The sequence below is a fragment of the Caretta caretta genome, chromosome 4, assembly GCF_965140235.1.
Source record: "Caretta caretta isolate rCarCar2 chromosome 4, rCarCar1.hap1, whole genome shotgun sequence".
Taxonomy (NCBI): Eukaryota; Metazoa; Chordata; order Testudines; family Cheloniidae; genus Caretta; species Caretta caretta.
The window spans coordinates 119177630-119201573 of record NC_134209.1 but is presented as its reverse complement, the minus strand read 5'-3'; the positions used below and the strand labels follow the sequence as shown (position 1 = coordinate 119201573).

Here is a 23944-nt window from a genome sequence, read left to right as displayed (position 1 = left end):
AACAAAAAAACTTCAAATCCAGACTCCAGCGAGAAACTGCTGAATTGGAATTCATTTGCAAATTGGATACTATTAATTTAGGCTTAAATAGAGACTGGGAGTGGCTAAGTCATTATGCAAGGTAGCCTGTTTCCTCTTGTTTTTTCCTACCCCCCCCCCCCCGATGTTCTGGTTTAACTTGGATTTAAACTTGGAGAGTGGTCAGTTTAGATGAGCTATTACCAGCAGGAGAGTGAGTTTGTGTGTGTATGGGGGTGGGGGGGATGTGAGAAAACCTGGATCTATGCAGGAAATAGCCCGACTTGATTATGTAAAGAGTTGTCACTTTGGATGGGCTAGCACCAGCAGGAGAGTGAATTTGTGTGGGGGGGTGGAGGGTGAGAAAACCTGGCTTTGTGCTGGAAATGGCCCACCTGTTGATCACTTTAGATAAGCTATTACCAGCAGGACAGTGGGGTGGGAGGAGGTATTGTTTCATATTCTCTGTGTGTATATAAAGTCTGCTGCAGTTTCCACGGTATACATCTGATGAAGTGAGCTGTAGCTCACGAAAGCTCATGCTCAAATAAATTGGTTAGTCTCTAAGGTGCCACAAGTACTCCTTTTCTTTTTAAAACTGTAGATATGGACCATATTACCTTTTCTTCACTGTCCTGTATCCACATAAATTGAAACTCTCCCTCATGGAAAAACCTATGAAAACAAATCTTGGCAACATGCTCTGGCAGTCTATTAAACCAGGTTATTACAGACTATCGTGGGGGAAGTGAATTCCAGAATCAAGGACTCCTAAGATACTTCCTGCAGCCCTTTCTTGTTTAAGCCCGGGAAGTGAGGGTTACTCACCCCGTGCAGTAACTGAGGTTCTTTGAGATGTGTTCCCCTCTAGGTGCTCCACTTTAGGTGTGCTTGTGTCTGTGTCTAGGATTGAAGCTCTTCAGTAGCAGTGCCTGTTAAACCATACTTGCACTCCTCCCCATCTCGCCTTGCGAGCAGTGGGCATACAGCGCTTAGCAGTCCAACCGCCCGCACACAGTTTCTTCTCTACCGCAGAGTCCATGTTTGAACTCCTAAACACAGGGGAGGAGGGCTGGTAGTGGAACACCTACAGGGGGACACATCTTGAAGAACTTCAATTACTACACAGGGTAAATAACCTTCCCTTCTTCTAGCAGTCTCCCTATGGGTGCTCCAATTTAGGTGACTGTAGAGCAGTGCCCTTAGTTAGTAGGCTGGGGCTTTGGAGTTGGATTTGTTGAAGAGGATAGGACAGTCTGTCCTAGTACAGTATCTGATGCCAAGTCCTGGGTGATGCGTAATGATGTATGAATGTGTCCGTTGACATCCAGGTAGCTGCTTTACAAATGTCCATAACTGGCACACTTTTCAGGAAGGCTAAGTGGAAAGCAATTGAGTAGAATGAGTTTGAGCTCCTAGCGGTGGTTGTAGGTTATGTTGCCCATAGCAAAGATGAATGCATTCTGAAATCCATATTGAGAGCATTTGCTTAGATACGGCAGATCCTCTTGATCCTTCTGTAAAAGACAGGCATAATCATGGTGATTTTCTGAACAGTTTAGTCCTGTCGAGATAAAAGGCAAGCTCCCTTCTAACATCTAAGATGTGCAATGTGGCTTCTTGCTTTTTTCCCATGTGGTTTGGGGAAGAAGGATTGAAGGTGACTATGTTAGTTCAGATAAAACAATGACGATACTTTGGGTCACCACTTTGGGTGTGATCATAACATGACCTTATTCTGGAAGAAAACTGTGTACAGGGGTACGCCATGAGAGCCGTATTTCCCCTACCAATCGAGCATATGTGATGGCTATGAGAAAGGGTGTCTTCATGGATACGTGTATGTAGTAACAGGTTGCCATGGATTCAAACGGGGAGCTGGTGAAGCAGTATAAGACTAGGATGAGATCCCAATGTGGGATGGGATCTCAGACTTCTGGGCATAGGTTTTGAAGGCCCTTGAGGAATCTCTGTATCATCAAATGGGTAAATACCAAATGATCATCAGTCTTATGATTAAATGCTATAATGGCAGCAAGATGTACTCTAATGGAGCTTGTGGATAGTCCTGACTTTTTGAGCTCTAGGATGTAATCCAGTATGAGCGGTAAAAGAGAGCTCAGCGCTGAGACATGTTTGTTGTCACACCAACCCTGGAACCTTTTCCATTTGTGATGGTAAATCTAACACATGGTGAAGTATCTGCTATTTAAAAGGATCTCCTTTACCTCTGCAGAACAGGTCACCTCATGAGCCTAGAACCATGCCTTCAGACAGAGACGCTCCAGATTCAGATGGTGAATTCGGTGTGCGTTCTAAGAGAGGAGGCGTGGAGCCAGTTGAAGGGTTATCAGTGGACAAACCACCATGCTCAATAGGTAAGGATACCACATTTTCGGGGCCATGTTGAGGCTATTAGGATTACTCTGGCTCCTTCTACCTTACCTTGTCTAGCACCTTGAATAGTAAGGGAAACGGTGGAAAAGCATAGAGGAGAGGTGCATTCCATTTGATAAGGAAGGCATCTCCCAGAGATTGGTGACCCAAGCTCATAGAGGGCATTTGGTGTTTTCTGGTATGGCGAATAGATCTATGTTCAGGAATTCCCACCGGCTGAAGATTGCTAGTAGGGTTGTTGTATCTATCTTCCATTCATTATCTTGTGAGAATTTCCTGCTTAAAAAGAGTCCATTGGTGTGTTTTGGTGACCCGGTATGCATGTGGCCAAGATACTGATGCCATGCTGGATGCACCAGTTCCACAATTTTTAGCACTTCAGTGCACAGGGATTGACACTTCTCTCCCTCGTCTGTTGATATCCTTATGTTTTTGTTCTTGAGTATTGGTAGAAGCGTAGGCATGCATTGTGAACTGCATGTTGACTCTGATGGGGACTGCTTGCCCTGTACCGTTTGGTTCTGTAGATGTGCTCCCCAGCTGAGTAGGGAGTGTCGGCTGTCTGTATCAGGGATGGTGATAGCTGCAGGAACAGTACAGACATCGTGGGGTTTTGTCCATCAGTCTAACAAGTCCCTGACTTTCAGTGGTATCGACTGAGATTTGTTGAGGCTGTGTCTGTGTGGCACAAACTGTTTGGAGCCAGTCCTGGAAGCAGCATATATGTAATCTGGCATGTTTTACCATGAATGCAGCCCACCATATGACGGACCAACTGTAAACAAATTCTGACTAAGACCTGTGGACTGATTCGAACGCGGGTAATTAGACTATCGTGGCAAATCTGTGGGTTGGTAGGAAGCCTTTGGTCTCTAATGCTCCGATATGTCTATGTTGTTATCTATGTTGATTTTAGCGTGTTTATTTTGAGGCCTAATTTTGAAAAGAGGTCCATCATCTTTCATATGGCTATAAGTGCATCGGCTCGAGAAGGAGCTTTGATCAGACAATCGTCTAGCTTTGGGTGCTGTGGAAAGGGTAATACCTTGTAAAGATAATGCTCCAACCCCAAGACAAATCTGAGGCATCTCCCATGAGAAGAGTGTATGGTAATGTGGAAATACGCATCTTGGAGATCGAGGGCAGAGAACCAGCCCCCGCTATTCCAGTGCTGGGATTATTGTTGATAACATGACCATCTTGAACCGTTGTAGTTTCACAAACTTGTTGAGGTTTCTCAAATCTAGGATCAGCCTCTAACCACTGTTTTTCTTGTGGATTATGAAGCAGTTGGAATAAAATCCTTTCCCTCTATGTTGGAATGGGACTGGTTCTACAGCACCCAATTGTAGGAGGTGATTTATTTCACCTCGCAGAAGGTGCTCATGAGAAGGATCCTTGAAGAGGGACGGGAGGGGGGTGGGTAGCTGGGAGGGAGAGAAATGGAATTAAGTACCTCATTGCTGGTGATTCCCAGTACCCACTTGCTGGAGGTGATCTTCCATCACATTGGGTGGAATGGGATCAAATGGTTGCCAAACTGAAGAAGTATTTTTGATGATTGCACCACATGGTCCAGGAGAGGCATCTCGAGGCTTCAACCACATTCTCAAAACATGTTTTGAGGTAGGTGGGTGGGGCACAGACAACTGTGTTGAGGTCTGTCTACGCATGGGAGGAGGCCTCTGTTGTTCACATTGCATTGCATTTTGTAGTGTCATTATGGAAGGAAAGATAGAGGTAGAGATCTCAGGGTAGGTTGGTACCTACCCCGTCTTCTCTTCAGTGTTGGTGTATAGAAGCTGAGTGATGTAATGTCCCTCCTGAATCCTTTAATGAATGGAGGAATTCATCAGTTTGCTCAGGAAACAGTTTGGAGCCTTCAAATGGAAGCTCTTCCAGGTGGGCTGGACTTCTTTCAGAAATCCCAAGAGGTGTAGCCAGGAAGCCAGTCTCAAGAACAAATCGTATCAAACCAACCTGATAGCTTTCTTTGACAGGGTAAAAAGCTTTGTGGATGGGGGAAGCGGTTGACGTAGTATATCTGCACTTTGGTAAAGCTTTTGATACTGTCTTGCATGACCTTCTCATAAACAAACTAGGGAAATGCAACCTAGATGGAGCTACTATAAGGTGGGTGCAAAACTGGTTGGAAAACAGTTCCCAGAGAGTAGTTATCAGTGGTTCACAGTCATGCTGGCAGGGCATGAAGAGTGGAGTCTCGCAGGGATTAGTTCTGGATCTGGTTAGGTTCAATATCTTCATCAATAATTTAGATAATGGCATATAGAGAGTACACTTATAAAGTTTGCAGGCGATACCAAACTGGGAGGGGTTGCAAGTGCTTTGCAGGCTAGGATTAAAATTAAAAATGATCTGGACAAGCTGGAGAAATGGTCTGAAGTAAACAGGATGAAATTCAATAAGGACAAGTGCAAAGTACTCCATTTAGGAAGGAACAATCAGTTGCACACATACAAAATGGGAAATGACTGCCTAGGAAGGAGTACTGCGGAAAAGGATCTGGGGATGATAGTGGACCATAAACTAAATATGAGTTAACAGTGTAACACTGTTGCAAAAAAAGCAAACATCATCCTGGGATGTATTAGCAGGAGCGTTGTAAGCAAGACAGGAGAAGTAATTCTTCCACTCTACTCTGCACTATTAGGCCTCAACTGGAGTTCTGGGCACCACATTTCAGGAACGATGTGGACAAATTGGAGAAAGTCCAGAGAAGAGCAACAAAAATTATTAAAGATCTAGAAAACATGACCCATGAGGGAAGACTGAAAAAATTGTTTAGTCTGGAAAAGAGAAGACTGAGAGGGGACATAACAGTTTTCAAGTACACAGAGGAGGGAGAAAAATTGTTGTTACAAGGAGGAGGGAGAAAAATTGTTGTTCTTAACCTCTGAGGATAGGACAAGAAACAATGGTCTTAAATTGCAGCAAGGGAGGTTTAGGTTGGACATTTGCAAAAAATTCTTAACTGTCAGGGTAGTTGAGGGAGGTTGAGGAATCTCCATCATTGGAGATTTTTAAGAGCAGGTTAGACAAATACCTGCCAGGAATGGTCTAGATAATACTTAGTCCTGCCATGAGTGCTTGGGACTGGACTAGATGACCTCGAGGTCCCTTCCAGTCCTATGATTCTATGACTATCAATGTTGCTATGGACCGGGCTGCTATGTCAGCAGCATCTATGGAGGCTTGCAACGCTGTTTGTGCCAGTAATTGGCCTTCAGCTACAAGTGCCTGGAATTGTTGTTCTTTAGTCTTCCAGGATGTGTTCAATAAATCCATTTAGTTTGGAACAGTTTATGCCGTTGTACTTTGACAAAAGTGCCTCGTAGTTGGCAATTCTATAATGGAGGTTAGCTGACAAGTACACCTTATGTCCAAAGAGATCTAGCCTCTTCCAATACTTATATTGTCCTGGAGCGATGCTGTCTTCCCTTCTCATATACTGCATAACCATGAGGGAATTCGGAGTCAGGTGTGAGAATAAAAAGTCCATATCTTTTGCAGTGACATAGTATTTCTTGTCAGTCCACTTACATATAGAAGGTATCGAGGCTGGGGTCTGCCAGACTACCTTGGCTGGGCCCAATAAGTAAGGCTGCAATTCTGTCACGGAAGTTACAGATTCTGTGACTTTCCACAATCTTCGTGATTTCCGCAGCTGCAGCAACCCCAGGTGCCAGCTGCACCAATCACTGCTCGGGCGGCCCAGGCACCTGGCCCCACAAGGAGCGCCCAAGCAGTGGCTGGTACAGCACCAGCCGTTGCTATAGTGGCCCCGGTGACAGCCGCACCAATCACTGCTTGGGCAGCCCAGGCAGCTGGCCCCACAGGGAGCGCCCAAGCAGTAGCCGGTACAGCTGGCCCTAGAGAGCTCCAAGCAGTGGCCGGTGCAGCTGGCCCTGGGGGCGGCCCAAACAACAGTGGTCCCGGGGGTGGTCATGGGACCACCCGAGCAGCAGCAGTTCCAGGGGAGGTTGGAGCAGCAACCCTGAGAAGCGCCCAAGCATAGGTCACTGGGGCGGTCGCAGGGATGGCTGGAGCACCAGCCCTGGAGGCTGTCATGAGCACAGTTCCCGGGGGCCTCCAGAGCAGAGGGGCCCCAGGAGCAGAGATTTAGTCATTAGTATTTATAGTAAAAGTCATGGACAGGCCATGGGCCGTTAATTTTTGGTTTTTGCCTATGACCTGTCCATGACTTTTACTAAAAATAACCCATTACTAAATCTTATCCTTACTAATAAGTCCTCATTGACTGGGAGTGCGATTTTAGAGGATATGGAGGTCTGCACTATGTCCAGCAGATTGTGTTGTGGTTCCCACACTTCCTTCAACAGGATCTGAAGAAAGACTGCTATCCTTCAAAACGTGTCTCAAAATTGTTTAAAGTCATCAGCAGATGTGGGGAGTTGTGGTATGATCGCCTCATCTGGTAAGGATGAGGAGATGTTGGCTGGTGGTGTGACCTGCTTCTCCAGTCCTTCCTCATGCTCCTCGAAAGATTCTACCTCAGTTTTGGGAGGCCTGAATACAGAGAAGATCGCAGAGTGTCTGTGTTGGTTCCACTGATTAATGGGCAGTTTGGGAAACTATTGCCTGCACACAGCTCAAGGATCCCAATAGCGCTAGTGTGGGGGCAAGACATATGAGGTGGCATCCATGGATGCTTGTATCAAGGTCCTGGGTCAGTTCTGGTCTCCTGGTACCGAGGCTGTGTGTATTCGCATTGTGCAGCCCCCAGATATTAGAGAGTGGTGCACAGTGTAACTGGATAAGGCTCTTCATCTGCCTTTCTAGAAAAGGGGGGCAGTTCTAGATGGTGATGGGGAGTGGTGGGATATCAGTTGCATCTCTAGGGGGAGGTGTGTACCCACTGGGAGGTCGGTACAGAGGAGAGGCGACTCCAGGGCTTCAGAGACAAGCATGTCTTTCTGAACTCCTGTTGTACCGGCATCAACATCATCAGTACGGTGGTCTGTACTTGCATCAGTTCCGTGAAAGGTTTAGAAATTGGTGCATCAGTTCTGTGAAAGGTCTAGCACGGGTGCAGATGTTGTCGGTCTGACGGTGCCAAGCTCAGTCTGCATTCTCCTGAATGGCAGTAGATGGTGCCGAAGGCTTCATCAGTGAAGCACTTGGTGCCGTATGGTTAGTTGGAGGCTTTGGGCCTCTTTGCCAGTACTGTGTGACGCTACCGTCTTACGTGGTCCAGCTATCTTAGGGTCCTTGGAATTATTAGTAGTGCCAGTACTGAAGGTCCCTGGATAAGCTATGGAACTAAGTCTAGTTGCGGAAGATGTCGAGGCTACCAACTTTGTGGGGGACTCTTTTCTCCGGGATGGCTCCTTGATAGGCCAGCTCAGGGTCTGTTTCTTGCCATCTTTATGAGAGTCCAGCTTTTCTCTTTTCAGTGTGTGAGTGCAGGGTGGCAAATGGTGACAAAAGTGACCACTGCCCAGGACAGGCATTCTCCATCATTAAAAATTTTAACTTCAGGTCATGGTTCTTTGGGGTCCACACTTTTAAGTTGGGCAATTGGTGCATTTCTGTGATATGTGCCCCTCCCCCATGCAATGAATGTGCCATGAGTGCCCATCACTTATGAAAAGGCACCTCTTAAACCCAGGGGATCCAGACATAACCTCTATAGGTAAGTTCTCCCTGCACGGGAAGAATGTAGAAAAAAATACTATTCTAACCTAAGGAGTAACAGGGAGGAGAGAAAAAAAATATTTTTTTTACCTCAGGAGGGAAGGGAAGAAAATAAAGAAATAAAAGCGACTATTATCTATATACTCTCAACAGAAACACTGACAGGTTTCAGAGTAACAGCCGTGTTAGTCTGTATTCGCAAAAAGGAGTACTTGTGGCACCTTAGAGACTAACCAATTTATTTGAGCATAAGCTTTCGTGAGCTACAGCTCACTTCTTCGGATGCATACTGTGGAAAGTGTAGAAGATCTTTTTATACACACAAAGCATGAAAAAATGGGTGTTTACCACTACAAAAGGTTTTCTCTCCCCCCACCCCACTCTCCTGCTGGTAATAGCTTATCTAAAGCGATCACTCTCCTTACAATGAGTATGATCACTTTAGATAAGCTACTACCAGCAGGAGAGTGGGGTGGGGGGAGAGAAAACCTTTTGTAATGGTAAACACCCATTTTTTCATGCTTTGTGTGTATAAAAAGATCTTCTACACTTTCCACAGTATGCATCCGATGAAGTGAGCTGTAGCTCACGAAAGCTTATGCTCAAATAAATTGGTTAGTCTCTAAGGTAACAGAAACACTAACACTACTAAAGGCATTAGAGACTTTTCTATAAAGGGCTGTGCTATAAATTCTGTCCTGGACTAAGGGCTGTTGAGAAGGAACAGAGGGCAGTTGGACTTCACAGCGCTATATAGCTGCCACTCACAGCGCAAAATGGGGAGGAGTGCATATGCAGCCCAACAGGCACTACTACTATAGATCTCCAATCCTAAATGCAGGGACGCAAGCACACCTAAAGTGGAGTGCCCATAGGGATACTACTTGAAAAATAACTGCTAGTTCAAGAACCTCACCAGATCTCAACTGCCACAGAACCATATGAAAAGAGAGAGGTAGATGTTTAGAGTTTTATCACTTAAAACTTATCCATACACGATGGTGGCAGGGAACAAGAACTTAAGTTTAAAAATTCTGGAAGCCAGTGGATATGGGACTTGGGGTTGGAAGAGAAAATGAGCTGGTTTTACTTATAAATAACCATAAATAATGTGCCAAACTTAAAACTATCTTCTCAAAGAAAGTGCCAAAAGCTCTTAAAAATAAACATAACACTTGCCAGACCCTTCACAGAAGCTAGACAAAACATTCGCGCTTAGACTCGGGAAAGCATTTCCTCAAGTATCCACTTAAGAACAAGCTTAACTTTAAATATTTGCTTAAATGTGATTGACTTAGAGACTAAAAATACCTACAATTACTAGAGCTTAAATAATTTAAAAAACTACTTCACTTATTTTTCATATTTATGCTACTTGGTTTTGCATTACACACAGTTTAGGCAACAGACTAGTCTAACTTTAGTTTATACTCAGCTTTACTTTGTGATTCTGATGCAATTACAATGCTAAAATGTTTAGACTGCAAACACTGCGGAGGAATGCTTAAATCCCCCTGAAAAATCAGAACACCTTCAGATTTTTAAATTCATGCATATTGACTAGAATTCTGTTGATTAGGTATATACTTAAAAAAAGCAAAACCTTAACTTTGGATTTAACTACATGAGTGTCTTAAAATAAACAATTTAAAACCTCTTCTGCATCAACATAGCAGTTAATTATGTCTCACTAAAAAAAATTACTCATAAATTAGCTGTCAGTACTAAGTTAATTTTGTGCTCTTGAAAAGTGAGAAATACAGAAGTTATCTTTGGCAGCTCTTCAGCATTCTTGAAAGATACTGAATGTACCCACAGTTGGTGAAACTGTCACTGCCTCCAGGTTCAAGAGCAGGTTCTAAATAAAGATATAACAGTGGCGAGCAAATGGAGAAACCACATTAGAACCATTCTCAGGATAAAGAGCCTTGTCGGAAGGTGTTGCTTTTTTCCCCATTAGCCATTCTGTTGATACATGCATTTACAATCTTAGCAACAACAAACAAGGCAACTTATCACCACTTTATAAATATTTCTCTTGAACAAAGTTCAGCCAGCATGATGAAGTTATCTTTATATAAACTGTTTACTAATCTAAGTACATTTTGAAATAAATCCAAACACTCCTGTAGCAATCTATTAAAAACGGTTCATATGATAAAGCAATATTGCCAGTACCTCAGCTTTGGTCCATCAACTTATCTGGTCTCCCTGTCACAAGAGGGAGATTGTTTTTGGCTCACAGACCTTCTCTTAGCGGTCTTGTGGGAGTGGCTCATCTCTCTGGGCTCACCTCCCTAAGACGTAAAAAGTTGCAGTGAGAGTTCCCACCATGATTCTGGAGGTTGAAGGGCCGACTCCATGGGCAGGAGTTTGACCCTTAACTCTCTGTCTTTCCTGGACCTGGGCTTCAATTGTTGGCGTAAGCCACATTTTGTAGAATGTGCTTTTCCCCCAGTACCGAACGCACTGCGAGTATCTGTCAGTTGCTGGGTTAGATTCCTTGCAATTGAGGCACTTTTTGAACACTGGGGAGCCAGGCATGCCCTTGAGCAAAGGGGTTGTCGTCCCCCCACCCTCCAAGGTTGGCGGGAGGAAAATACTTTCTTTTTCGGTTTTAGTTGCTTTTCTTTTTTAAGGCACTGCCAAATAAAATGTAAACAAAGTAACAAAAGAAAAAGGCTTAAGGGGAAGCTAAAATTAGCAAATCTAAAGGGAGTTAATGATCCGTGAACGGATATCTTTCGCTCAGTCTCTAGCCAGGGGCGGTTGAGAAGGAACTGAGGAGGATTGCCTGCACACACTGGCAGCTCCTCCTGGCAGGTGAGGAGCAGCGCATGCAAGGGTGGGATGGACTGCTATCAGAGTTCTCACATCTGCAGTGCAGGGGCGCAGACACACCTACAATATAGCATCCATAGGGTCAATACTCAAAGAAGAAACAATGTTATAAAGGAAAAAGCATTTAAAATGTAACCTACAAAGAACTGATAGACATCCATTGGAATTATGTCTGTTGTGAATGGACTTGAGATAGGAAATGACAATCACACTAGAAACTGAATCATACAGTGATGTGAAGTGCTGATATTAGTCAGGGAACCTGGTGGAGATGAAGTGCTGTGGAAGTTGGTCCACCACCACCTTAAAGCTATGTCTACACTAGAGAACTTACAGTGGCACAGCTGTATTGATTCAGCTGCGCTGCTGTGAGACGTTTTATGTAGCCACTCTATGCTGATGGGAGAGAACTCTTCCGTTGACATAGCACTGTGCACACTGCCAGTTATGTGGGCAAAAGTCATGTCACTCAGGGACGTGATTTTTTCACTCCTCCAAGCAATATAAGTTTTGCTGACATGAGTGGTAGTGTAAACATGGTCAAAGAAACCTTGTCCAGGAATGGAAAATTTGAGGGAAGACTTTACTTAGCAAGACTGGCAGTATCTAACAGCAGTTCCTTGAATACAAACTATTGCATGCTTGAAGGAAATAGAGTGGTTGTCTCGTGAGAGGCTAAAACTGGGGGTCAAATAAAAAGAAATGACTTTACAGTGGTCAGCCTTCAGTTTTTCCTAAGATACAGATACAGTAACCTCAGTATTTCTAGCATACACTACAATTAATGGACAAAAAAAATTTAGAATTTTGCAAAACAAAGTCATTTAGCTATTTAAAAACAATGACTGAAGCCATCACTGACTCTAGTGACCTTGTCAGCAGAAAAGAGCAGAACAGGAGGAGAAGTCTTTGAAGCAGACAGCACCTGGGCAAACAGCCAGGTACGATTAGTCAGCTCGCAACCCTGGACAGCTCTGCAGAGAGAGATTTAGCAATGCTAAAGTCAAAATGGCTCCCTTGGCCTTTCACAATACCACTGTATAGTCTTTCTTGAACTCCTTGTACCTGAAGCAATCAAGTGTGACTTAGGTCACTTGCTTTCCGGTCTCCTACTCCTTACCCCTATACTTCATCTGACAAAATTCATTAGTGAATCAAGTTATTCCATGGGTGAGATTGCAATCAAAGTATCTTGAAAAATCTAATCCAAGAAACAACAAGAATATCGAAAGGTAGGTTCAGACTGAATCACATAGAACACTTCTGTGGATATGCACTTCAGAGAAACCATGATAAAGGAAGAGAAAAGCCTCTTTCAGTCACAGTATATGATTTCAAGAAGTTATTTTATGGTCAAAACTATTCCAGTTCAGAGCATGTTGTCTGCCAGCACACTCCAGGCTAGTCTCTGTTTATGGTTCATCTATTGCAGGCCATCTACATATTAAAGTGGCCTATAAGTATATTGGAAACAGAGAGGTTATTTAGGAGTCACCATATCAACAGACAAATACAGTAGAACCCCGTTTATTTGACTCTCCATTAACATGGAAAGCCAGATAACCAGACAACCACCGCACAAAGGTCCAGAAGTGGGAGATCTCTTTGGTGGCCACAAGATGGTGCTGCAGCATTGTACTTTCCCATTCTCCAGTTTATCCAGATTTTTGATTATCTGATCTGGCCCCAGTCCCAGTTAGATCAAATAAACAGGGTTCTGATATATTAACTATTAACCCATTGATATACTGCATTCTCCCTGAAACAGGTCAAACTCAAGAGTCAAATAATCTGAGGGTATGTCTACACTGCACACTCCTTACGACATTGTGTAGAGTACATACATTATGTGCCTCCCTAGCACAGGTATAAACCTTACAGAAACAATTGATACACCAGGAAATGCACACATGACAGAATACTTACAAGAAGTAGCAGTAAAAGCTATAATAAGCTGTGAAAAAAATCCAAATGTCTAGTACACAGCTTGGTCACAGACAATGCTGCAAATTTATCTAAGATGAGAAGAAATTGAGAAGAGAGTGAAGAGAGTCCCAAGGTAACAACATACGGTTGCAGTGCTCATTTGATGCACCTCCTAGCCAAAGACTTCAGTGTTCCAGAAATAAAGGCTAATATTGAAATTGCAAAATACTTCCGTAACGACAAATTTGCAGCAGCTGCTCTGAAAAAAGTGGGAGGAACCAAGCTAACTCTCCCACATGAGTGTGATGGACCTCAGTAGTGGACTGTTTTGAGCACTATATCAAGGACTGGCCTAATCTGATGACAGTTTGCGAACAAAATTGTGAAAAAATAGATGGCACTGTCACAGCCAAAGTTCTCAACATTGGGCTTAAGAGAAATGTTGAACACATGCTGACTAGCCTGAAGCCTATATCTGTAGCCTTCAACAAAATGCAGGGAAACAGCTATTTTATTGCGGATGCTCTTGAAATTTGGAAGGAACTCAGTGAGCTCCTAAAAAGAGAAATATGCAGTGAGAGTTAAATTACAAGCATTAAAAAAACAAATGGGACAAGCACTAAGCTCATTTTCTTGCAAATATTCTCAAAACTCGGTACCAGGGTCAAACCTTAACTGCTGAAGAAGAGGAGTTGGCTATGACATGGACATTCAGCAATCATGCCTCCATAATGCCAACTATAATAAACTCCAGAGCTAAGGGTGAACCATTCAAGAAATATATGTTTACTGATGATGATTTAAAGAAAGTCACACCAGTGAACTTGTGGAAGTCACTTAAGCACTTAATTAAGCACTTAATGCTCAAATAAATTTGTTAGTCTCTAAGGTGCCACAAGTCCTCCTTTTCTTTTTGTGAATACAGACTAACACGGCTGCTACTCTGAAACTTAAGCACTTGGATTCAGAGACTGTTGAAGTGATAATCTCACTTAACAGCAGTAACTGCTTCCGCCGGTGTAGAAAGAATATTTTCTTCCTTTGGATAAATTCATTTCAAATTGAGAAATCATTTGGGACCTGAAAAAAGCAGGAAAGCTTGCTTTTCTTTTCCAGATTATGAACGAACAGGAAAGTGAAGGTGAAGGTGAAGACGACTGAGTTAGCTGCAGAGGCCAATATTTTAAGTTTCTCATGTTGACCTGCCTGACATAGTCAATTTAATTTTTGTTTTTTTCTTTTAAATATTTCATTTAACTATTTTAGTTAAAAACAATTTTAACAAAAACAAATGATTTTAAAAAATGTGAATGTTTCACTAAATTCAAAAATTCAAATGCTTGTTTTGTTAAAATATTATGTATTTGCTGTTGAAGGAAAAAAATCCAGAATACATAACGTTGTTTTAAATGTCTCTCTGGTGATGTTCTCCTCCTAATACAGCATGGCAAGAAAATCCTCCATATATTAATGATTAACCTGTTGAATTGGAGACAGTTCACCTCCCCATGACTTCATAAATATCTGCTTCAGTTAACTTTGGTAAATGAAATAACCAAACAATCATTCATTTTCTAATATAGCTGTAAAACTAATCTGAAAAGTTTTAAAAATAAATCACTTTAAAAATGTACGTGTACCTTCTAAAAATGAAACCTAGATCTATCTCTGAGTTGTGAAGAATACATATTAAGGTTATAACAACCAACAAGAATGCACTTTTATGTAGAAATTCACGATTAAATCCAGTCTTCCTGTCTAGTGATTTAAATCACAATTTAAATCAAATCCACCCTGGTCTTTATTTATCCTTAAATGGAGAAGGGGATGTGCGCCTTTAAGCCCCATGGGCTACAGCAGGCGTGGGCAAAGTTTTTGGCCCAAGGGCCACATCGGGGTGCAAAACTGTATGGAGGGCTGGATAGGGAATGCTGTGCCCCTCAAACAGCCTGGCTCCCTGTCAAGGTTCCTTCCGCACTCTGAACTCTATGGTACAGATGTGGGGACCTGCATGAAAACCCCCTAAGCTTATTTTTACCAGCTTAGGTTAAAACTTCCCAAGGTACAAATTATTTTACCTTTTGCCCTTGGACTTTATTGCTGCCACCACCAAGCGTCTAACAAATATATATATCAGGGAAAGAGCCTGCTTGGAAATGTCTTTCCCCAAAAAATCCTCCCAAACCCTACACCCCCTTTCCTGGGGACGGTTTGATAAAAATCCTCAACAATTTGCATAGGTGAACACAGACCCAAACCCTTGGATCTTAAGAACAATGAAAAAACAATCAGGTTCTTAAAAGAAGAATTTTAATAGAAGTAGAAGTAAAAAGCATCACCTCTGTAAAATCAGGATGGTAAATATCTTACAGGGTAATCAGATTCAAAACATAGAGAATCCCTCTAGGCAAAACCTTAAGTTACAAAAAGACACAAAAACAGGAATATACATTCCATTCAGCACAGCTTATTTTATCAACCATTTAAACAAAATAGAATCTAACACATATCTAGCTAGATTACTTACTAAGTTCTAAGACTCCATTCCTTTTCTGTTCCCGGGAAAAGCATCACACAGACAGAGAAAGCCTTTGTTTCTCCCCCCCTCCAGCTTTGAAAGTTTCTTGTCTCCTCATTCGTCATTTTGGTCAGGTACCAGCGAGGTTATCCTAGCTTCTTAACCCTTTACAGGTGAAAGGGTTTTTCCTCTGGCCAGGAGGGATTTTAAAGGTGTTTACCCTTCCCTTTATATTTGTGACACCCCCGCCCCCCTCAGAATCCCCAACTTGCTCCTTGTCCCCTGACTGCCCCCTCCCAACACCCCCCGCCCCTAACCGCCCTCCCGGGACCCCACCCCGATCTAACTCCTCCCGCTCCCTGTCCGCTGACTACCCCGACCCCTATCCACATCCCTACCCACTGACAGGCCCCCCGGGTCTCCCACACCTATCCAATGAATCAAATAATCTGCTGGGTTTTTTTGTAATAAAGATGAGGCACTGTCACAGACTGAGGTATCAAGAGATGATTCTGGAACAAACTGATAAATTAATATAAAAATGCAATACAACTTGGTTGATTTCCCTCCCCCCAAGTTTTGTAAGAGTAATTCACCCCCAAACTGGGAACTTGTATTCCACATTTCAACCAAGATAAAATTGTTATAGCCAAATTACAAGCCAAAATGCAGTTTGCGCAGTTTATAGTAGAACTGCTGACCCATCCTTTACTATCGTGGTACTAGTGAGCACAGCAATATAGCGAAATAGCACATACCCTTTCTTACCCAGAAGGTGAAAAAGAGCTAATGTCTTAGAAGGAGTCAATAGAAAAGATAATGGTGAAATGCTACCATTACAGTTTTCCAGATCTATGGCTAAAGGAGGATGGGGTCTCTAATCTGAAATGTGGAAAAAAAATTCACAAGGAAATTGAAGATCAAATCATGAAAATACAGAACTTTACAAAAATGCATCCAATTATTTTATGTCAGTGTTACTTTTACTCTAATAAAGTGCCTGTGTAGCCAATAGAAGGGAAAACATCCACAGCAGCTTCTTCTCAAACACATTATTTCTATCAGAATGCATGAACATACAGTGCTGTACAATATATGAATATGAGCCAGATAAATAATTGCCTTGCCCTAAACTTTAATAGTGGAATAAACTACAATCACAGAATGATGTATGGTCACAGCTAGAATGGTCCACAGAAACAGAAATATTCTGTTTCACATAAATATTTTACTGCCAAAAAAAAAACTTTGTTAATGCAGAGTTAAGGTTGCATGGTAACGTTTTACACCATTCCAGAACATGGAAGATGACTAAACTTAAACCTCTAAAAACAAGAATTTCAGATTTAAGGTGTAACTTCCCACACAAACTTTCTCTGCCCTGTTTCATCCCTGCTCCCTTTCAGGAAGATTGTAGTACTTCACCCTTTTCTCAGCATCCGTCAACAATGAGCAAGTACTCCCCAGATCAACAACGATGAACGAAAACCAGAGAGAAAATGTCAGGTTTGGTTAGGCAGGGGTAAGGTACCGTTATAGTGCCAGCTCCTAGCACCATCCCCAGAGAGACAGAGAGCAGCTTTAAGTACAAAGGTGCAAATTACAAATTTAAACTTGCTAAACAAAATTGTTTTCATTTCATTTATATGGCTGTAACTTCTGTATTGAGTTCATATCACAGATTGCAGGAATATACAAACCTAACAGGTTTCTGGTGCGATGATCCAAAAAATAAGCATTTTTAGACAGAAATATTTCCAGAGGTTACTCTGGATTCATATAGCTGTTAATGAAAAGTGTATAATATATTAATGAGCTTTATTGTAAAGGAAAGATTAAGTCTTGATAAACTAATACGTGAATAAATGATTATCTAACAAACACATTTCATCTTTTGGAAATGTTGCTAACAAAACAAAAATCAATCACCAAAAAAACTCCTACCAACACAAAAACACACACAATTACCAGCCCCAGGCAGAGGATAAGAGAAAGAACAAGCCACATATGATAGATGTTAATTATGACACTTAATCAATGAGTGGAAGGTACTCAGATACTACGGTGTCGTATGAAAACCTACATACAGAAGTAGTGTGATCTTTTTTCCTCTTTCTACAAACTGACAAGTTGCCATAACATAGCAATTCTGTTTCTGTTCTCACCACTTCATCATTATTATAATGTATGTTAGGGTAGCACTCAAAGGCTGCAATCAGGACCCAGAGCTGTACTACCAAGTATTGTACAAATTCCATGGGGAAGACCAACTTGCCTGCAGGCTCTTGAAGGCAGAGACTAAGAAAATATTTAACAAGTGAGCGTAACAAATAATAGGAGGGACGTGAGAAGGAGTATGAGCTAACAGTAATATGACTACAAATTTACATGATCTACCAAATTCATACTTGGTTATTTCAAATCTTTTAAAAATATTTAATAACTTACTGCCTATTTCTAGTTTAACTCTTTTCCTGCTTTTGCATTTTTTATAACCACTGCCTATTTCTATTTTGTATACATGTATTTTTTAAATTCATTTTAATACAACATTCTTCATTTAAGCTAACAGGCATTGGCACTAGTGTTCTGGCAGACAAAATATCTGGGGAGAAATCCCAGCCCCATTGAAATCAATGGGAGTTCTGCCACTGACTTCAGTGGAACCAAGCTTTCACCTTGCTTCCGGATCTTTTAGCCAAGTACTCAAGTACTTGTTCTGTTTCATTACAGTTAGACAGTTACAGATGTTTTGTCCTTTGAAGTAAACCTTCACTTTTCCAGATATTCTTTTGTTCTCTGCTCTCTCCGGCCCAAAGACAACACTATGAGTCTCTATTTGGACATTCTTGTCTACAGCGAAGTTATATGCATCAGCTGCCAATACATTTTCAACTACATTCCTTTTTTTTTTTTTTTTTTGGTATTGATAAGCTACCACTTACTGCCCGGTTAATAGAACGGCTTCTCTGGTACATTTCTAAAATTTAATCTAGGGAGATTTTACAAAAGTGTTCACGGTCCTGTGGTATTACGAACATAGGGAGTCCTAATGTAGATAGTGTTTAAAACATTGGCAGCTGATGACCTGTTAATCGAACAGTGAGCAGAGTTATAGGATATGATGCTTACAACACTGTCAGCAGCCATTGGCCTGTCTACATCAGAGCTCCTAATATTGCTCTTGCCATTGGAGCTGAACCAGAGTTAGCATGGCTGGAATTTTTTTTTCTTTTGAAAGATTTCTCTAGCTTACACAAGGCTCTAGGCAACTCCATAGAATATTTTTGATAAACTACACTTCCCACAATTCTTGGTTTCTGGGCATGCTTACTCATATCTCATCAACTAGCAAGCTATAAAGAATGTTAAACTCATGTGCTTGCTGTGAGCGATACCACAAGTTTAATCTTCCATCTGCTCACTCACTAATATTTTCATTGTCTGTATTTTTAAAGTTTGGAGGATGAACTGGATATTTTAAAGTTGACTTGAAACTAAAATAACTTTGATGCTAGGATAAGGAGGTGAGACCGGCTACTTTCCTAATCAGTCAGCACAGCTTAGAGATCCATACACTTCCAACATTTCTTCCATTGCTCTTCATCATAAAATGTTCAGCCAACCCGGAACATCCACCAACTACACTTTCTGTGTTGAATTCATCAACATCAGCATCATCCATAAAAGAAAAAGGAAACACTGTCCTGAAACAGGAGCTGAAGTGCTTCCTCTTAACCTGTAGGTGACACAGCAACATCTAGATCAGTGGGGGGCAACCTGGGGCCCGTCAGGGTAATCCACTGGTGGGCCACGAGACAGTTCGTTTACATTGACCATCCACAGGAACGGCTGGCCACAGTTCCCAGCGGCCGCAGTTCGCCGTTCCCAGTCAATGGGAGCTGCGGGAAGTGGTGGTCAGCACGTCCATGTGGCCCGTGCCGCTTCCCACAGCTCCTGTTGGCTGGGAATGGCAAACCGTGGCCACTGGAAGCTGCAGGCAGCTGTGCCTGAGTACGGTCAATCTAAACAAACTGTCTCGTGGCCTGCCAGTGGATTACCCTGGTGGGCTGCAGGTTGCCCACCACTGATCTAGAAGGAAGAAAGGCAATGGAAATCGGAGAAGAGGGGACCCAAAGGAGATCAGGAGGAGGAAGAAAAAGAGGACAACCACTTTGGGTGCTACATCCTGATTTTCTTTCCATGAAGTTGACATATATGGAATTTGTAAGGCAATGAACACTCACAAAGTACATGCTGCTACTAAACCTATAGGGGAGAGGAAAATTTCAAGCTGAAGAGAAGCGTACACTCCCCTTCAAAAAGAACTTGATTTCTCCTCCCCTTTTATGTTCTGAAGTGCCCAAAAAAGTACACTCACACATTATTCTTAGCCTGCCCTTAGCCACACTTGCCTTTTTGCCCTTTCAGATGAGGACTGCCAGCAAGTGGAACGGTAAGGCAATCTCAATATCACATCACTGTAATCTAAGGTTACGTCTACAGTATGAAATTATTTCAAAATTATTCTATTCGAATTTTCGGAAGTGATTTTATACATTCTGTCTTCTGTGTCCCCACTAAAACATGTGAATTCGGTGGAATGTGTCCACAGTACCGAGGCTAGCATCAAATTTCAGAGCGGCGCACCGTGGGTAGCTATCCCACAGTTCCCACAGTCCCCGCCGCCCATTGGAATTCTGGGTTAAGTTCCCAGTGTATGACGGGGCAAAAACATTCTTGCGGGTGTTTCTAGGTGTCTCTCGTCAGTCGCTTCTCCCTTCGTGAAAGCTACGATAGACAATCATTTCGCACCTTTTTGGTGTGCAGGTGCCATACTGATTTCAGCAGACTGTGCACCGCTGCTCTCCTGCTACTATGAATCCACCTCGCATTTCCTCTCGTCTTCCTATGTAATCTCTAGTATCTACTCCTTCTCTTCCTCATCGAACGCTTCCGCTGTCAACTCTGCTCAGCCATCGTGAACCGAGCAGCACAGCTTCCGCCGCCAACTCTGTCTCCTGCTCTTGCCGCGCTACCGAGCTTCTCCGTGTTGTCCATCCTAGGCTCCTGCCTCCGTGAAAGCTACAGAAGACAACCATTTCCCACCTTTTTTCGGCTATCGTAAACCGAACAGTACCTCTTCCGCTGCCACTCTACTCTCCTACGTTTCACGCCCCTTTTCCAGGATTACCCGTGCAGGCGCCATAGCCATGGAGCCCTCTCAGATCTCCGCTGCAGTTTTGACCGTTGTAAATACCTTGCGCATTATCCAGCCATATGTGCAGTACCTGCAAAACCGGACGAGGAAGCGACGACAGAGCGATTACTATACAGATGAGGACATGGGCACAGACGTTCCTAGAAGTACGGCATGTGGTGATTGCGAGATCATGGTGGTGTTGGGCCAGGTTCATGCTGTGGAATGCCGATTCTGGGCCAGGGAAACAAGCACAGACTTGGGACCGCATAGTGTTGTGGGTATGGGACGATTCCCAGTGGCTGCAAAACTTTCGTATGCGTAGAGCCACTTTCATGGAACTTTGTGACTTGCTTTCCCCTACCCTGAAGTGCAAAGACACCAAAATGAGAGCAGCCCTCACAGTTGAGAAGTGAGTGGCCATAGCCCTGTGGAAGCTTGCAATGCCCAACAGCTACCAGTCAGTCAGGAATCAGTTTGGAGTGGGCAAATCTACTATGGGGGCAGCTGTACTACACGCAGCCAACACAATCATTGACCAGCTGCTATCAAGGGTAGTGACTTTGGGAAATGTGCAGACCATTGTGGATGGCTTTAATGCGCTGGGGTGTCCTAACTGCGGCAGGGCGATAGACGAACGCACATCCCTATCTTGGTCCTGGAACACAGGGGCGGCCAGTACATAAACCGCAAGGGGTACTTTTCCATGGTGCTGCAAGCACTGGTGTATCACAAGGGACATTTCACCAACATCAACGTGGGATGGCCGGGAAAAGTGCATGATGCTCGCATCTTCAGGAACTCTGGTCTGTTTGAACAGCTGCAGGAAGGGACTTACTTCCCAGATCAGAAAATTACTGTTGGGGATGTTGAAATGCCTATAGTTATACTCAGGGACCAAGCCTACCCCTTAATGCCATGGCTCATGAAGCCATACACAGGCACCCTGGACAGTAGTCAGGAGTTGTTCAACTATAGGCTGAGCAAGTGTAAAATGGTGGTAGAATGTGCATTTTGGACATTTAAAAGCACACTGGCGCAGTTTACTGACTGTTAGACCTCAGCAAAACTAATATTTGCATTGTTATTACTGCTTGCTGTGTGCTCCACAATATCTGGGAGAGTAAGGGGGAGACGTTTATGGCGGGGTGGGAGGTTGAGGCAACTCGCCTGGTGGCCAGTTTCGCACAGCCAGACAACAGGGAGATTAGGAGAACACAGCAGGGTGCGCTGCACATCAGAGAAGCTTTGAAAGCCAGTTTCATGACTGGCCAGGGTATGGTGTGACAGTTGTGTTTGTTTCTCTTAAAGTTACCCACCCCCGATACATATGAAAGGAAATAAAGTCAAAATTGTTTAAAATACATTCTTTGTTTGTTGCACGAAACATTGAGAAAAATCAGAAGCTAGACGGGGGGTATTGGGTTAGAGGAGGAGGTTATTGGGGTGGAGGAGGAGGGAAGGACAAGTCCAGAATCCAAACCAAACCAAAATTTCGGATATGCCAACTTTCTGCTGCTTGTACAATCCTCTGGGGTTGACTGTGTGGGTCCCCGTAGCCTCCCCACCCCTCCATGTTCTTGGGCATCTGGGTGAGGAGGCTATGGAACTTGGGGAGGAGGGAGGGCAGTTATACAAGGGCTTCAGCGGCAGTCTGTGGTCTTTCTGCCTTTCCCGCATTATGTCCACCATAGAGCAGAGCATGTGAGTTTGCTCCCAATGAGCTTGACCATAGCATCCTGCCTGCTCTTATCGTGCACACATCCCTCCTCTCTTCATATTCATGTAACGCTTTATGCGACTCTGCAATTGTTGGCCTCCACGCATTCAGTTGGGCCCTGTCAGTGCGGGAGGACTGCATGAGCTTGACAAACATGTCATCCTGAGTTCGTTTTTTCCGCCTTCTAATCTGGACCAACCTCTGGGATGGAGTAGATAGGGGCCGCGTTGAAACATTTGCACCTGGGGGAGAAGAAAAAGTGAGGGTAGTATATTAAAAGATACATGTTAGAGAACAAAGGGGACACTGTTTCTTAGTGAAACAGGCAATTCATAGTATACAGCCCATGTTCTTTCTGTACAAGGTCACATTTTGCCTCTTTTACTGGAGTGCCTGCCACTTTGGTGTGAGTAAGCGATCACATGCAGCTGGGCAACAGAATTCAGCTTGCAGACAGCCATGGTAAGCCCTAGGGGCATGCGGGGTTCTGCTTCTTCCACATTCATTTCAATGCTTTCCAACTGCTGGGCCTCCTTTCCCATAGCAAGCAATGCCTGGTAGATTTGCCATATAAAAGGAGGCCCTGTGGGCTCTCTGGGATGATCACTTCACACAACACCCTCCCCCTACCCCGCGTGGCTCCAAGGATGCTCTGAGCAGGGATGAGCCCTTTAAACCAAACGTGAACACCCCAGCGCGGCTGGATTACCGCCCCCCCCCGCACCGCGTGGCTCCCATCAAGCTCTCACTCACCAGAAGTGCCTTCTCGAGGGTCATGGTCCGGGAGCATGCCATGCGAGTGGGGGGAAGCTATTGGCTCCAGCGTTAAGAATAGTTCCTGGCTAGGGGGGAAAACGGATTCCCCACTTGCCACCTGTGCACTGTCCTCCTCCTCTTCTTCGTCCTCCAAAAACTCATCCTCCTAGCCCCGTGCTACTCCCCCTTGCAGGTGTCCACGGACAGTGGTGGGGTAAGTCGTGGCGTCACCCCCCATAATTGCATGCAGCTCACGGCAGAAGCGGCATGTACGAGGCTGTGACCCAGAGTGCCCATTCACCTCCCCGGATTTTTGGTATGCTTGCCTGAGCTGCTTAATTTTTGTACGACACTGCTCCGTGTCCCTGGAGTAGCCTCTTTTCGTCATTGCCCTGGAGACTTTAGTGTACGTATTTGCGTGGTTTTTTTGGAACGTAGTTCTGCCATAACAGATTCGTCTCCCCAACATGCGATGAGATCCAGTACCTCCCATTCGGACCATGCTGAAGCTCGTCTGCGAATCTGGGACTGCGTGGTCACCTGTGATGGTGGACTGTGCTGATGGTGACCAAACAGGAAATGAAATTCAAAAGTTCCCAGGGCTTTTACTGCCTACCTGGCTAGTGCATTGGGGTTGACAGTGTTGTCCAGAGCGGTCACAAGGGAGCATTCTGGGATAGCTCCCGGAGGCCAATAACGTTGAATTCCGTCCACAGTACTTGTAACCCGGAACTGCGATCTCGATCTTAGCGCTACTGCACTTGCCGAGGTAGAGTACAGAAATCAGATTAAAGAGCCCTTTAAATCGAAAAAACTGGTTTGGTTGTGTGGACAGAATCAGTTTGTATTTCGAAGTAACTCGGCTACTTCCGTGTACTGTAGACCAGGCCTA

At 43.7% G+C, this 23944-nt stretch overlaps 1 protein-coding gene across 5 annotated transcripts in view; it reads right to left on the bottom strand.

Annotated features, from left to right (window-relative positions):
* The window catches only part of ADGRA3 (adhesion G protein-coupled receptor A3), a 130864-nt gene that overhangs the window by 89938 nt on the left and 16982 nt on the right, over positions 1-23944 (bottom strand). The gene's annotated exons all lie outside the window — the stretch shown is intronic.